The 16,594-nt window shown below is 37.1% G+C and overlaps 1 non-coding gene across 1 annotated transcript; it reads right to left on the bottom strand.

Annotated features, from left to right (window-relative positions):
• Positions 1 to 279: 279 nt before the first annotated feature.
• Positions 280 to 386, bottom strand: LOC141634687 (small nucleolar RNA R71). The gene has a single exon (XR_012539412.1). It is a non-coding gene; the product is annotated as a small nucleolar RNA R71 (small nucleolar RNA).
• Positions 387 to 16,594: the final 16,208 nt, after the last annotated feature.

The raw sequence follows: 16,594 nt of genomic DNA on the forward strand, positions 1-16,594 counted from the left end.
AAATCCGCATTTATCCAATTGATCGAAAGAAGCCAATTTGGGGGGATGCCTAGTGAAGTCCCTGACTCTCACATGGAGACTTTTTGTGACTATTGTGATGCGATATCTCAAACCGGTGTAACTCAAGACCAAATTCGATGGGTCTTATTTCCTTTTTCTCTAATTGGCACCGCGAAACAATGGTTGAAAGGCCTTGATAAAGCTACTCTCAGAATTGATTCTTGGAAGAAATTGGCTCTAACTTTCTACAAAAAGTTCTATCCACCGGAAAAAACTAACATGCTAAGAGCTCAAATCATGGGTTTTAAGCAAAGAGATGAAGAATCTTTGTATGAAGCTTGGGAGCGATTCAAAGGAATTTGCCGCTCATGTCCTCATCATGGACTTAGCGAGTGGTTCTTGGTACAACAATTTTGGAACGGTCTTTATGAGGACTCAAGGAACATTCTCAACATGGGATCAAATGGAATGTTCACCGAAGTTGATGACAATCAAACTTAGAACAAAATTGAGGAAATGGCAGTCCATAACTCACAATATAGTAGACCTCGTAAGGATACTAGAGGAGGAAAGCATGAAGTGGACTCCATTACTCAATTAGGTGCTCAACTTAGTGCTCACATTGATACCATCAATTTGAAGTTTTAAAAAGCTATGACTAGACTTGAAGAAGCCTCAAAATCACCAAAGCATCTTGTTAATGCCATGACGGCATCTTCATCAATCCCAAGTGGGATATGTGAGAATTGTGGAACTTTGGGACATGACCAAAGTGAATGTAGGGGAACAAATGAACAAGTGAATGCTTTTCAAGCATACAATTGTGGTACCCCTTATTCAATCTATTACAATGAGAACACCAAATTCCACCCAAATCTCTTATACAAAAGCCAAAATGTTCAAAACCCTCAACCAACATACACCCCACCTTCCATGAGAAACCAAAATCAAAGACCTTTTTACAACCAAAACCAAGGTTACCAAAATCAACAAAATGACCAAGGTTTTGATGTTCAAAAAGCGGTCCTCCAAATGCAAAAGAATCAACAAGAGTTTTTCACTCAAATGCAAAAGGATAGTCAAGCAAAGGAGATCACCATCAACAACATTCTAGCCCACACCAAAATGTTGGAAACCCAATTGACTCAACTAGCATCTTCAAACTCACAAAAGAAAAGGGGCAATTACCACCTCAAAGTAATCCCCCAAGACATGAAACGGTTAGTGCCATTCACTTGAGAAGTGGTACAAGATATGAAGCACCAAAGGATCAAGTTGAGGATGAAGTTGTGGAAGCTAGTGACAAAGAAGAAATTGTGCAAAACTCCAAGGATGGAGAACCATCAAAAGAAGAAGTTTCAAATAAAAATGAAGACAAGGCGAAGGAGAAGGAGCCCATTGTGATTAGACTTCCTTTTCCAAGACGTCAAGCCAAGCCCAAATTTGATGACCAACTTGGAAAGTTCATGGAGATTGTGAAAAATTTAGAAGTCTCGATTCCTTTCACGGAATTAATCAATCACGTGCCGGCCTATGCAAAATACATGAAAGACATCCTCACGAAAAAGAAGTCAATCCGGAAGCTTGAGACTATCGCCTTCACTAAGGTGAGTAGTGCAATACTTCAAGGGATTTCACCTCCAAAACTCAGAGATCCGGGAAGCTTCTCAATACCGTGTACCATTGGCGACACCACGATCAACAAAGCCTTATGTGATCTAGGGGCTAGTGTGAGTGTTATGTCGTACTCGGTGAGTAAAAGGTTAGGGATGGGAGAGCATAAATGCACCAATATCACACTCCAAATGGCCGATAGATCGACGAAGACACCATTAGGGATATGGGAAGATGTTCCCGTAAGAGTTGGGAAACTTTTCATCCCGGTGGACTTTGTCATTGTTGATGATACCCGTCGTGAAGTGTCAAAAATAAATTTATAATCTCCAACTAAAACTATAGCTAGTGGCAGTCGGGTCGAACCACAGAGAGGCAGACGTAATTTCTAGTTGTTTAAATTCGGTCTAAGGTAACAATAAGGTGGGGGTTTGATTGGATTTGGTCAACAACTAATAGCAGTAAAAGAATTGTAAGCTAATGATATATATGAAATCAAGTACGTATAAAAAGAGGTACTAGGATGGTTGGTTCGTTATAGTTTCGGCACCAGCGTACTAAACAGGTCTAAATCAAACACATGAGGCGGGAAATAAAGAGGTCCTCTCGGTCCACTCTTAACAAATAGCATCTTTCGATCTCGCTACATGTCCCTAATATCACTAATACTAACTTTCGTCCTGAAAAGTGACTAACGGTCTAAACTTTACCTATCTTTCGATCTCAGCATAGTTTAGTCATTTTAATTGGTTATCTAATAACTGTCCCTATCTCTCGATCTAATGGGTCAGTCATATATTAAGTATTCAACTAGTCGTGTGCACTCGATTCGTCGAATAAATAATTAAAACAATTAAAACGAAAATAAAACCTCACGTGGTCAGTCGATCGACCAGGTATGGCAGTCGATCGACTGACACGCGATTCAGGCCGTGTTCATTATATTGCCGCCTACACTATAATTCCCCTACATCCTAGCACGAATAAATTAGCTACTCATGCTAAGGGCGATAACAGCAATAAAACTAATAAGATAGACATAAGAATTCATGCTTGAAACGGTAAAATAAACAATTAACAAAAGATGGCAATTCGGCTTGGGAACTGATCTAGCAATTCTATAACTATGAACGAAAACAAAATAACAGAATAAAACCAGAGAATACCGTGTGAATTGCGAAGGAAAAGAACAAAGCCGAATGACAAAGCGAATTGTATTCAATACCGAAAGTAATCTTGAACCCTAATTATTTCTAAAGAACTCTATGTAAAACTTGGTAAATTTCTGAATAAAAACTGGATGATTGTATCTGGCGAACTAGGTTACGTTATATAGAAAGTATACGTAACATAATTCCTAAAACCTAAACATAATGGGCTTCAAGTTCCTCGATCTTTTAATTCTCGTCTGAAGCAGCGATGTGGTCGATCGACTGAGCGTGGTGGTCGATCGACTGAAGGTAGTGGTCGATCGACTGCTTTAGCTGCTACTTGACTTTCATAATCTCGTGGATTTGTCTTTTGAGCCTTGGATTGCGCACCAAGCTCGTTCCTTAAGCGAATACTTCACGTCAAATGCAATGCAGGATACTCGGGGACGGATTTAGCTCAATTTCCGTTGAATTCTTCACATTTCTGCAATAATGTACAAAAAATACGGAAGTAGACGAGAATAGGGAGAAATGTAGCATTAAGTACATGAATGAGCTCTGAAATGCGTGTAAAATGCGATGTAAAACATCATATAAATGACACGCATCAAACTTCCCCAAACCAAACCCTTGCTTGTCCCCAAGCAAGAACCAGACTCGATCTAATGACCTAATGGAACGAGTTCAATCTCAGAGCGAAATGCAACATGTAAAGCCTAAACCAATTTAATGCAATAACTAACAATCAATTAGCAATGCGAATCATGCAAACGAGTTATGTAGTCGTTAAAAACCGCTGGGCCGTCAACCAAAGAGACTTATCAAATTGGACTCTCACGGATCGCTCAAATCACTCATGAGCACAGGTGAATAATGTAAAGATAGAAAGAATTCATTTGTAGTGACACTCACCTAACTACGACCTATAAGAACATGCCTGCAATCTAATATGAAAACAATCTCTACAACCGTACATACGAATTCCAACCAACAAAAGACCATGACACATGCCGAGGTATATATGGGATATGTGAGGTATGGGTAAGAAGAGGCAAAACATTTATGGAAAAGTGGAGGTACAGGTGATCAAGCTAGTACCAAAACGGAACCATAGGGCAACATCCAACTTCTTGCTCAAAAACAACTGAAACAGTGCTATAGCAAGCACAAATCTCACAATCTCCAGGTATAAAAGTAATCAACTAACCCCCCAATAGATATGAATAATACATGGGAGCAAAAATCGCCATAAGATAAAGGCTTGAATTATGCGAAATTGATTCTTTCTTTTTCTCGAACCTCAGTCGATCGACCTATGATGCCAGTCGATCGACCGCTTCAACAGTACAGAACTCTTTTTTTTCTTTTCTATGAATCATTTTTTCACTTCTTTTTTGTTCACTTTTTCAGTTCTTTTTTTTCTTTCTTTTCATTCTCCCAATAACATCTCAAATGAGAGCAAATGCTACCAAAAACTAAGTAACAATCCCAAGAACACGGACTACTAGCTTGACAAAGGACAGACTAAATGTAGGATGTAGTAAATGGGACAAAAAGGATATTTTTGGCAGTGTGGAGTTCATGGGCAAAACGAATAAAGGGAAACCTCTACCACATGTGTCAACAAACCACAAACCGAATGCATACAGGTATTAAGCAGATTAAGTTCATATTTATGCACATTTATGTAACATGTCTCATAAGGAGTAACTACTCACATCCTAGATAAACTGGTCATAGGCTCTAAATCTCAGAAATATGATGTAGTTTGCCAATTTTCGAAGTCAAGTCTCAAGTTCAGCAAATAAATTAACGAAAACTCGTAGATATGCACTTATACGATTCTACTAATAACATGTTAATAAAGAAAGGCTAAGGCATAAACAAATGCAAATGCAATGTCATCATGGAAATACTACCGTTCCGACTCGACCTATATGCTAAAATAAACATGCATTTTATTTGAATGTTTTGAAATTTTTCAATTTTTTTGGATTTTTGAATATATGAGAAATGAAATAAACAATGCAAAACAAAATGTAAACGTGAATGCAAGCAAATGATATGCGACGCAAAACCCTTCCCCAAACCAAATCGCACAATGTCCCCATTGTGCAAAATCATGTAATGAAGAAAAGAGAAATGGGAATTTGCGAGAAAATAAACAAATGAAAATGACATGAACTAAAGATTTAGAAACTCACAAGACTTTAAGCGCAGCAAAGGAAACCTCCCCAAACCAGCGTGAGCTAGGAGGTTTCAGTAGCCAGCAGTGCTACTAATAAGTATCAGAAAAGACAAACAAAGTACCACGCATAAAATCGAGAAAGACAATAATGAAGCGGTATTATGTGTAAAATTGAGAAAAATAGAAGAAATAAATAGTGACGGAAGATAAAGTGGAGTAGAAAACTCCCTCAATTCCGCAAATCGACCAAACACAGCAGGGGAGAGGTCGTAAACAGGTACATCAGTGCAGGTCGGTCGATCGACCACACCACTCAGTCGATCGACCGAGGTGAAAGGAACAGTAGCTCCTGGAAACTACAGACCAGTCGATCGACCACTCAGGCCAGTCCATCGACTGAAAATACTGCTGTAACTTCTTATTTCTTCGTATTTGCTCGATTACTTGAGCTAAGGAGGTCTAAAAACCTGCAAATGCACAATAATATGCGCCCAAAATTGTGCAAAACCGAAAGTAAAGTTTAAAGCGTATAAAATCCTAAGCAAGCAAAATAAAATGCGAAGTTTCGCGCACACAAAAACAATAAAAAGTGTCTAACAAAAGCAAATAAAATGTTTGGAAAACATGCGATTAACTAGTAGTTGATCAAGAACGGCCACGGAATGGCCCACTTCGTCGGCTTCTGGCTACTAGAGGTAGCCTCAACGGTGCTTATCTTCTCAGCTGCACCCTTCTTAACTTCCACGTCAGCTAAACTCAACGGATCAACACTTTCATCATCTCCCCAGTCAATGACATCTTCTTGCTCATCAAAGTCCAAGTCGGACTCTGTTACTTTGACTGGCTGGTCATCAACTTCCTCATCGGTGGCATAGCTAAGGCAACCAAGACCTCCTCGTGAAATGATTGGCTTCTTCGCAGCTAGAGTGACTTGCAGTTCTTCCTTCCCCAAACCAGCTCCTGCGATATCAGAAATAGACAAATCTTCCTCCAATTTGCTCCCAATCTGGGGCGGAGGGGTTACAACAGGAATAGAAGTAGAGATAGGCATATCAGGAAGCACAAAGTACGATTTCTTGTCAGAAACCGTGTTACAAGTCACAGGCCACATGGGGTCTTTTTTCTTAGCAGGTTGGGCAAAGACAATAGAATGTTTGCCTACTTTAAAAGTCAAGGTTCCTAGACCGACATCTATGACTGCACCAGCAGTGTGCAGAAATGGCCTACCCAAAATAATGGGAATATGGGCATCCTCAGGCATGTCAAGTACAACGAAGTCAAAGGGGAAGAAAAACTTCCCTATTTGGACAGGGATGTCCTCTAAGACTCCTATTGGCTGGACCGTAGATCGGTCAGCCATCTTTAATGTCATGTCTGTCACTGCGAACCTAGTCAATTTGAGCTTCCTAGCAAGACTCAGGGGCATTACACTAATGCTAGCTCCTAGGTCACATAATGCCTTCTCAATAGAGAAGGTACCTATATTGCAAGGAACAGAAAAGCTACCCGGGTCCTCTAGCTTATGGGGTGCAGTGTGAGACAAATAAGAGCATGAGTCTTTGGTTAATGCGACAGTATGCACATTTTCAAGTGACTTTTTCTTAGACAAGAGTTGTTTCATGAATTTAGTATAGGCAGGAACTTGATTAACTAACTCAAGGAAAGGCACTTGTACATTCAAGCTACGAATAACTTTTTCAAATTTGTTAAAAGATACCTGTTCCTTCGTCGGCACTAGTCTTTCCGGATATGGGGCTGTAAGAAGTAGCTTAGCCCTCTCCTCTAAATCACGCATGCCGGTATACGTGGACTTAGGCTGGAAGTCCACTACTTTCTCCTTGTTGAAGCTTGAACCCTCTTCAGACAGTCGTAAATGTGAACCATTGATCGACATCGGGTCGTACTTCGAAGCCGGGACTGACCCATCAGCATTCTGGTCTTTCGCCAATATTTTCGGGGTTGTCGTACCCCGAAACAAATGATCCCTCAAGTTGCCGGGCATTAGAGGACGAAAAATCTCACTATCAGCAGCGATCTCAGTCGATCGACCAATGATGTCAGTCGATCGACTGAGTTGAACAGGATCAGAAGCTCCTATAACCCGCACTTCAGTCGATCGACCGGGTATATTAGTCGATCGACTGATATACCTGGTAGACGCCTTTTTCTTTCCTTTGCTCATTCCAGCTTTGTTTTGACTCGGTTTTGCCTCATCTTTTGCAGCATCATCCTAGACCATAGCAGACCCCTCCAGGGTAGACCCACTCCTCAATGTTATGGCATTTATGGTCTCTTTCTGGTCAGTTTAAGTCGATAAGTGTCCCGGAGCTCGAGTGGTACTCTTGCTAGCCAATTGAGCAATTTGGCTCTCTAGCATCTTTATCCTAGCCTCTCTAGCTTGGGACTCCTTCAACAATAAGTTCTTCAACTCAGTGAACTCGGAATATTGGGATTGTTGCTGCTGCTGAGGAATATACGGAGGTTTTTGATATGGTTGTTTGTGTGGAGGCACATATGTTTGCTGCTGCTGCTGTTGTGGAGGTTTTTGGTCATGCACATATATTCACGTGTAATATTTCTGTGGTTTGATCTAAGATGTAAAATCAATTCATGGAAACTGCTTTGCCATAAATCATTTCATTGAAAGAGAAAATACAGATATTATCCTTTATTAAAAATGAAAAACCGTCCTTATCAAGTACGGAAACTGAAATAATGTTCTTAGACAAACTGGGTACATAGTAACAATTATTTAAAAATAACTCAAAACCACTAGGGAGTTGGATTACATATGTTCCCTTCGAGACTGCAGCAACTCTAGCTCTTTTCCCGACTCGCAGGTCCACATCACCCTTTCCGAGAGGTGTGATGTTTCTTTGGCCCTGCAAATGATTACACAGATGAGAACCACAACCAGTATCAAGTACCCAAGTTCCGAAACTTGCATGGTTGATCTCAATAATATGAATATAAGATGACATACCAACATGAGTGACGCGGCTTGCTTTTATGTCCTCACGGTACACGGGACAGTTCCTCCTCCAATGTCTAGTCTTGTGACAATGGTGGCACTCAATGTCATCGCCCTTGCTCTTTGCCTTGCCCTGTGAGTCACTAGTCTCACCAGGCCCACTCTTACCGTTTCCTGGCTTCTTGAACTTTGGCTTACCTACAGTTAGGTCGCCTGGAGCTTTGCCCTTACCTTTATTCTTGTTGGAAATCGTGAGAACATCCTGCTTCATGCTCCCACTCAATTTCATATCCTTCTCGGTCTGTATGAGAAGTGAGTGTAGCTCATGAGGACTTTTCTTTAAGTCATTCATGTAGTAGTTCGCCCTTAAAAGGGCAAAACCATCATGAAGAGAATAAAGCATTCGGTCAATGACAATGCTCTAACTAATTTTGCAATCAAGTGCCTCCAATTTCTCGACATTCTCAATCATGTTAAGAATGTGTGGGCTAACCGGTTGGCCCTTCTGGAGTTTCGCATCAAAGAAGCGACAGGTATGCTCATAAGTAACGATTCTCGGTGCTTTTAAGAACTCGTTAGTGAGCGTGGTGAAAATCTTGTTTGCACCCTGGGCAATGAAGCGTCTCTATAAATTGGTTTCCATTGCAAAGATGAGTACGTTCTTTATCGGACCCGCTTCCATGACGAAATCACTATAAGCAAGTGACTCGTTAACTCCTGCATTGGGGGCTGGTTTGACCGGTATTGGCTCACTTAAGTACTTGAGCTTACCGTCAGCAATGGCAGCATTCCGTAGTGCTGCCTCCCAGTCCGCAAAGTTGGACCCATCATTCTTCAGTCGCGTGTACTGATTCATGTTGTCCATAAAAACTTTCAGCCAGGACTCGCGTCCAAGTGTGGCACTTGGCATTGGGATTTCTTTATTTCCAGCCATTTGTTGTAACAGTAATATAAACGTGTTCTACACTGCGAAAAGAAGAATAAATAATAAGCATATGCATCGATTTGATTTTAAGTCTAATGCAATACTATTATAACGCGAAGACTCCTGCATTTATACATGTGACCTTCCTCAAGAATTATATAAATGATCCCAAGACTCAATTATCTGTAAATTGATAAGCCAACCTTTTGGCTAATTCTACTGTTAGAATTCTTGGTCGATAAATTTCTATAAATTCTATCTTTAGTCCATCATAATCACGAGAAACTCTTCGGACTATAATGTTGAGATAAACTAAGTCAACACAAACTACTTCCCCAACGTAGAAGGTGTCATATTATGCCTACCGACGAAGAAGGGATTCATAGTTGTTTGCCCTTATTAAGACTAGTCTCAATTTCCGTTTTAGAGGAAGATCCCATCAACTTTGTTTTAATTCATTTTAAGTGAACTAATATCTAGCATGCGTGAATGAATAAACTAAGGTGATGGCTTTAAACAGAGTGACATCTGTATGTCTATGAAAACTAACATACAATCTATATGAGTCAATTTTCATGCATTTTAGTAGGTGGTTTGGTTTTAGGCGGAAAATGATGCACTAACTAGCATGTGAATGAAAAGCAATAAGAACAGTAAAACGTAAAACAGAAATAAAGTCCTAGTGTGGCCTATCCTATCAAAATGAACATAAATACAACTTTGGAATCCATCCTTGGAACAGAGAAGCTTGTCTTGATGTTCTATCTTGATGTTCCATCTTGATCCATGTAGCGGGAGTGAGCTCCAATCTCCATCTTTAGTCTTCTCAAAAATTACAATTTAAAATTACATAATAAACCTATTTACATTCTAATTTCAAAACCGTAATAAAAGAAAACCAAACTAAGAAACGAGATCTAAAATTACATTAAAAATTATGTTCCCATCATTACGAAAACATAATTTGACTAAGGCCACACTAGGTATTACAAATTACAACCAATTGCAAAAATACGTAAATAAAACCATTCAACGATTCATTCAACTAAAATAAAATGCATCAACTAAAAAAAATTAAACATACAAGGCATAATTCTTTAATTATGTAGATTAATTTCCCAAACCACCTATTAAATTGATCAAATTAAGTGACAATTCCTCAATTACTCACTATAAATTTAATCTTAATTCACATTAAACTTGTAATATGAATTTAATCCAACATTATTTTAAACTTCTTTAAAATAATTAGGTATCTTAAAATTTTGAACTGTTTCAAAACATACAATCATACATTATAAAAGTAATGTATAATTACAATTATTGGCGAAAAACAACAATAAAAGAAAGAAAAAAAAATTTCTTTAAAATTTTGCTCTTGGCAAACAGTTGAAAAAAAAAACACCTTTTTTTTTTCTTTTGCATTCGGCAATTAAAAAAAAACAGAAAACAACTCCCTTTTTTCAACTCACGGCTTAAGCAAAAACAACCCTTTTTTTTTCTTTAATCACGGTTTTTCTGTAAAAACCGAAACAACACAGAATATTTTTTTTTAATACCTGATCGCTGCAATAAGAGCCCAAAAAAAAAAAAAAAAAAAATTCATCTCGGCATAATCACAAAACCGAGAAAACAAGAAAAATTTTCTTTGTTACTCGGCATTATGCCCTAAAAAAAATTAATAGATGAACAAATTCGTTTATTGTTGCTATTAGAACAAGATTAGCATATGAATTAATGAAACATGATTAACCATATATGCCAAAACTATATAGCACAAACAAATTTTTTATATCATCAACATGACGATTTCCATTTACATTACAATTTAATCCTCAATAAACCTAACATCTACAAATTTATCATATGATTATTTTAACTGATTAAAACATCAACATGAAAAATCAAAATGGAAATAAATCATCAAACAAAGGAAAAAACGGCTGAAAAAAAAATCTTCTCGGCCAAAAAAATTTCAGCCGAACCCTTTTTTCGAAACCCTAAATATTGTTTACATCCAATTTTATGAAAATCATCAAAATAAAATTCGTGGCCTTGGCTCTGATACCACTTGTGGGAAATAATCTGTATACTTCCCTTATTATTAAGGATTATAACGAATTTATAAGATGATTACAAGTCATAAAATAAATTGCATAAACAAAAGTAGAGAATGAAGAAACAACCTTCGGTCCTAGCAAAATCGGCCAAAGAACAATATCGCAATGATATTCACCTATTAGTTGCACCCAAGATGATATGAGATATGCCCTTTTCTTCTTGCTAGAATCGATCCCCAATTTTCTGTAAATTGTTTAGGTTTTTGTGTTTTTCTTTGATGAGAAGAGGCTTGGTCTAATTAGGTTAAAGAAAAATAAGTCCCCTTCCTCCCTCTTAAACCGTGAAAGAGGAAGAGAAATAGGGTAGTTTTTTTTTCTTCCTATTTTTCGGCCCATATACCGAAATAATAAGAGGAATATCCTCCTTATTTCGGTTTTCCTACCTACCTAAAATGAGCAGATTAAATCTTCTTTTTTTGGTAGTATACGATATGTATATAAAGTTTATAATTATATTGTCATTTATTTATTCCGTATTAATCAGTCTAAACACAACAGCTTGCAGTCAACTTATTAATGTCGGTCCGTAATAGTTTATTATGACAATATCGTATAATATATACTTTAATTATAAATATCGCATATTTATAATTAGCTAATTAAATATAACCGATTACATTTAATTACGAATTAACATATTAATTCATCCAAGCTTAACATTATATACATTAATTAAATATAACATATTATATTCAATTTACGAATTGACAGTTAATTCGTCTCAGCTAATATTATTTAATCGGCATTAAATAATCGTCTCATCAACACGTTGACTAACTGTTTAGTCATATAAGGCATCAATGTGATTACATTTCCATAACCACATCTCTCAAACACATCCTTTAGGTGTGACTTTTAGGGACCAGTTGATCACCTCCATCTGTATGATAATAACGTCAAACTTTCTAGCAAGCCAACCGTTATTAGGTAATCGTTAATCAACTGATAAAATACGATGTATACCCTTGTGAATCTATAAGAGATTTATAAATGTTATCACACTAATTTGTGGAGGACACAAGCTCAAACATGGCTGCCATTAATCCAAAGGATTGTGTAGTATATAGTTGTGATCAAGCTGGAACTCTAGAGCCTCGAAATTTTTTGAAGGATACAATTATTATGTAAGTTCAGCATGTATACAATTTAAGAAATTACAATTATTTCATAGATTTACATTTGTTTTAGTAAAATAAATATAATTAAGCCAAGTCTATAACATATATTTAACACAAGGCAATTACGAAGACAAACTCTATGGATCCAGTTTTCGGGTGTCACAGGCAAAAACAGCTTGAATGGAAAATAATAAAGGTACCTTACAACTAATAATACTTTTATCTCTTAAATTATAATAGTCTATGTTTTATTGTTGTGGGCTTATTGTATATACGTTGTAGTTGACATGATTTTGATTTTAGTGTCATACAAAGCGCTTTAGGACCGTCTTATGTGGATATAAGTTAGCCGAGATCATCAGGGAACGATATATTAATATTATTCCAAATGTACGTCCTTTCATTTAATTCTTTTGTTTCAATATTTTTAGTTCATTTTATATAAATTACACGTGCTGGTATATAAATAATTGTAATTATGTTTTTTGGTTACTTTCTACGTAGTTCATGGTTAAAGTCCCGAAGACATACTCGTTTGAGCAAATTGATGAGGTGCGGGAAATTTGGGCTAAATATGCATTGGAGTTTATGGCGCAAATATTTGATATCAACGTCTTAAAGTATTTAGGCTCAACTAATGTTAGTGCTTGTGTTTAAAAATCAATTCTCGATAGTTTGTATTTTTGAGGTTCAAACCTTATTCCATTTTGTTTCGCCGGATTTAGAGTATAAATGTAAGAATTGCTGAAATGTAGTATGACACCCTCATATATTGTGAAAAAGTAAACACGTAATTCTAGAATAAAACTGCATGGATATATTTGTAATAGGTTCTGTGACACCCTCACTTATCGCGGAAAAGTAAACACGTAATTCTAGAATAAAACTGCATGAATATGTTTGTAATAGGTTCAATTGGGTAAAAACCTGTAATTTTAAAACCTGAACCTGTTATAAAGATATCCAAATTGGAAGGTGTCAAACATACAAGGTCTAACTAGAAGTGTCATAACATAACCATTGCTAAAGTCGCGAATAGCAAATTAAACAACCAAATGTAAGGAGGGAGACATATGTCCCTAAAAGGTATGTGACATAAAAAGTATTTAAGGGTCACGATAAAATAAAGCCAATCTAGGTCCCAAGGTTACTTTGCTCGCTAGCTCGTCTATGTACCCCATATATGCATCACCTACCTGTCATTCGCATTTTATACAAATACGAAAGCCACAGTCAGTGGGAAGTAACTCCGAGTTCTCCCAGCCACGAAAAGTCATAATTAATATAACATGTAAACATAAGAATATGAATACGAATCACACAATGCCTTAGCATATAGATGCTAGACAGTCGTGCTTATCATGTGAACAACAATATAACAACACATAGTCCTAGCATGTGAATACTAGACCGACTCATACTACACTATCATGTGAATCTCATAACATCCAGGAATCGATACTCTATCAACCATAGCCGGCTTTCATCTCACCTTCTATGATTCATAGAATCACCATACAAGAAAGGACAATATATCAAAGACAGGCATAAGTTCTTAGTAAGGTCAATAGTCACTCTGTAACTCGAGTCTATACCACGAGGTAGGGAAGGTAATCGAACCGGTATCTTGGCTCAGAGGTTCTATCAAAACATGGCCAAGACACAACACAACCCTAGCCTAAAATCTACGCAGACCTAGACATGCGGATACACACCACCGCACCCAAGACCCATGAATAAACCACATGAGTACCCTAAGGAGTCCACCAAAGGGTTGGCTAGTACTTAAGCTGGCCACTTACTCTCAAAATAAGTAACGAGGTCATGCCCCAACTTGGATATAAACCCACCAAGTCAGGAACACAGAGGCTATCAAGCAGTGAACATACACTCGTCAAAGACTATAAAGGCCTATCTATGATGAAGGCGGAAATACTCACCTAGGACCTAGTCCCAGCTTGAATACTTTAGCCCACACCACACAAGACAAGTAGGATACCCAATTCAGCTGACAATCCAACAATATCTCCAATATCAATATTAATCCAAATTCCACCTAACCGTTAATCTCATAATTCATGAGAACAAGCTAAAATGGCAAAGAGGCAACAAGACTGAAGTATAAGGCAGCCAATTCATCCAACAACCAACATGTGAAATGATAGTCATAAATATTAAGGCATCAACGTAAAACATCCAATAACCAATCTCACCTCAAAGACAAACCCTCGACCCGAATCCCGCGACGGGTCATCGGTCAAATCGAGGCTGACTGGTTTAAACCTAGTTTGACCAAACTCGTTCGGTCAACTGCCCACTCGAGTCTTGGCCTACTTTGGCCCAAATCACAAATTTTATCGCAATATTATTCTCATGCTATTTCTAATTTCTATCATGTGAAAAACGAAAGTAACACATTATCAATCACCTAAACACTTAACAAACAACAGGCACAACATTAACTACTAATGTGACATTAATTCGTCGAGTAACTCGGAATAGTTACCTTAAGCTAGCAAAGAGACAAGCAATAACTTGAGAAAGCTTCTAAAACCCCAAAATTACTCTTCATCTTCAACCACATATGAGCCACCTAAAATAATTATGTGAAAGAACGATATTAACAAATTATCTTTATATAAAATGTGAGACGGAAATTAATTTAATTATATTTTAAATAAACCAAACTAGCGTCAAAACAATTTATGGACACGGCTCAAAAGTTATTATGACAGCCTCAAACTCGGCCTAACCACCAACTACACATGGCCTCAAACTCGTGACTTAGCTAGGCCACGCCCAGGCCACAGCTAGACCACTGGGAGTCCGACACGACCACCACCCGACTACCCATAGCCACCCTTCACCCTACTTCATAACCTGACCCAAAAATCAGTCCAAAACAGAACCCAAAAGACCCCTAAGTTTGACCCCAACTCCAGTCCTCAAATGCAAAGTGAAAACCCACGATGACAGCTCTCATCCCTGCCCAAAACAGAGTACCAATCGTCCCCTTAAGACTCCATTATCGCGCCTAAAAACAGTCCTAGCTGAGCCAACTAAGTCAACATTTAAAACGGTTTTAGAGCGGAAATCCACAAGTATAAAGCAACTCAAAAACAGACCCTAAAGACTATAAAAATCGCCCCACACAGAGTCCAAATCAGTCCAAAACAATCCCTACATGTCAGTATACACCGTCTCAACTATAAAACACACCAATTATCACTCAAAACAATCCATACATGTCAGCATACACCGTCTTAAATATACCACTTACTAGCTAGCATCCCAAATGATCCCTAGAGATCAGTATACACCGTCTCAACTATACAACTGACTAATTAACATACATAAGGATCCCTATATATAATTATACACCGTCTTAATTATAAAACAGACTAACCAGCATTCGAAATAAACATATCTTACAAGTATTATCGAGTAATCTATAATTGTTACCTTTTTCCGATTGAACTAATCATTTATGACTAACAAATCTTCTACCAGACCGTCTATCTTAGCATCTACAACCGTCTTATAATAAATAAAGCTGAAAATATAAATTGGGTTTGTAAAAATACATGACGAAAATGAAAGTTACTTACATCGGAATGACGAGAACGACGAGAGGAACGAGAGGAACGCTATGGAACAAAAATAGTTGAAAACGGATAAGGAACGAAGCACCGACGTCGATTAACAGATCAAATTTTGAAAAGGAAAGAAAAAAATCGCCAGAAGAAGAAAAAAAGAACAGAGATGAAGAAAAGAGGCGTGGAAGTGGGGGAGCAGCTTGCCTGCCTGCTATATATTATACGTACGTTTCTTCGTCGTTAAGAAACTTCGATCGTTATTAAAACCGTTTCGAGTTAAATTTAACCGGTTTAAGTAAAAGTTTCAGTAATAAAACGGAATCAATAATAAATAAATTTAATGAGTGAAAATAAAATAAACTCAGCTAGTTAACGTAAATAATACAATATCAGCTTGAATCGGAATTATTAGCGATTTTTACAAAACTAACGGATGTTAATAAAAATTGATAATTTAGTGAAATAAGCTCAAAATAGCTAATTGGACGGTTTTGTTCCCAAAATCCATCTCGGGTTTACTTAAAACAACTTTCATAAGGACTCGTAAAGAAACGGAAATTATTAAATAAATAAACTCGAACTAATTTCAATAAACTCGAACTAACTTTAAATAAACTTATTAATGATTATTAAAATTAACGTATCGAATTATGATTAAATTAATTAATTAGCTAAGCATAAATATATAAATCGTTAAATGATGTAATTAAATTTAAAATAGCAATTAAAAGAATTTTATCCAACTTAATAAAATACGGGGTGTTACAATCACCCCATCTTTTAAAAAGTTTCGTCCTCGAAACTTGAAAGTATAAATGAAAGGTTATAAAAATAAAACTGGAATTGGAATCAGTAACCAAAACATTTAAAAGGCCACTTATCGTAAAATCAAAATTCTTTCAAAAGTTTCA

This window comes from Silene latifolia, chromosome Y (genome assembly GCF_048544455.1).
Source record: "Silene latifolia isolate original U9 population chromosome Y, ASM4854445v1, whole genome shotgun sequence".
Classification (NCBI taxonomy): Eukaryota; Viridiplantae; Streptophyta; class Magnoliopsida; order Caryophyllales; family Caryophyllaceae; genus Silene; species Silene latifolia.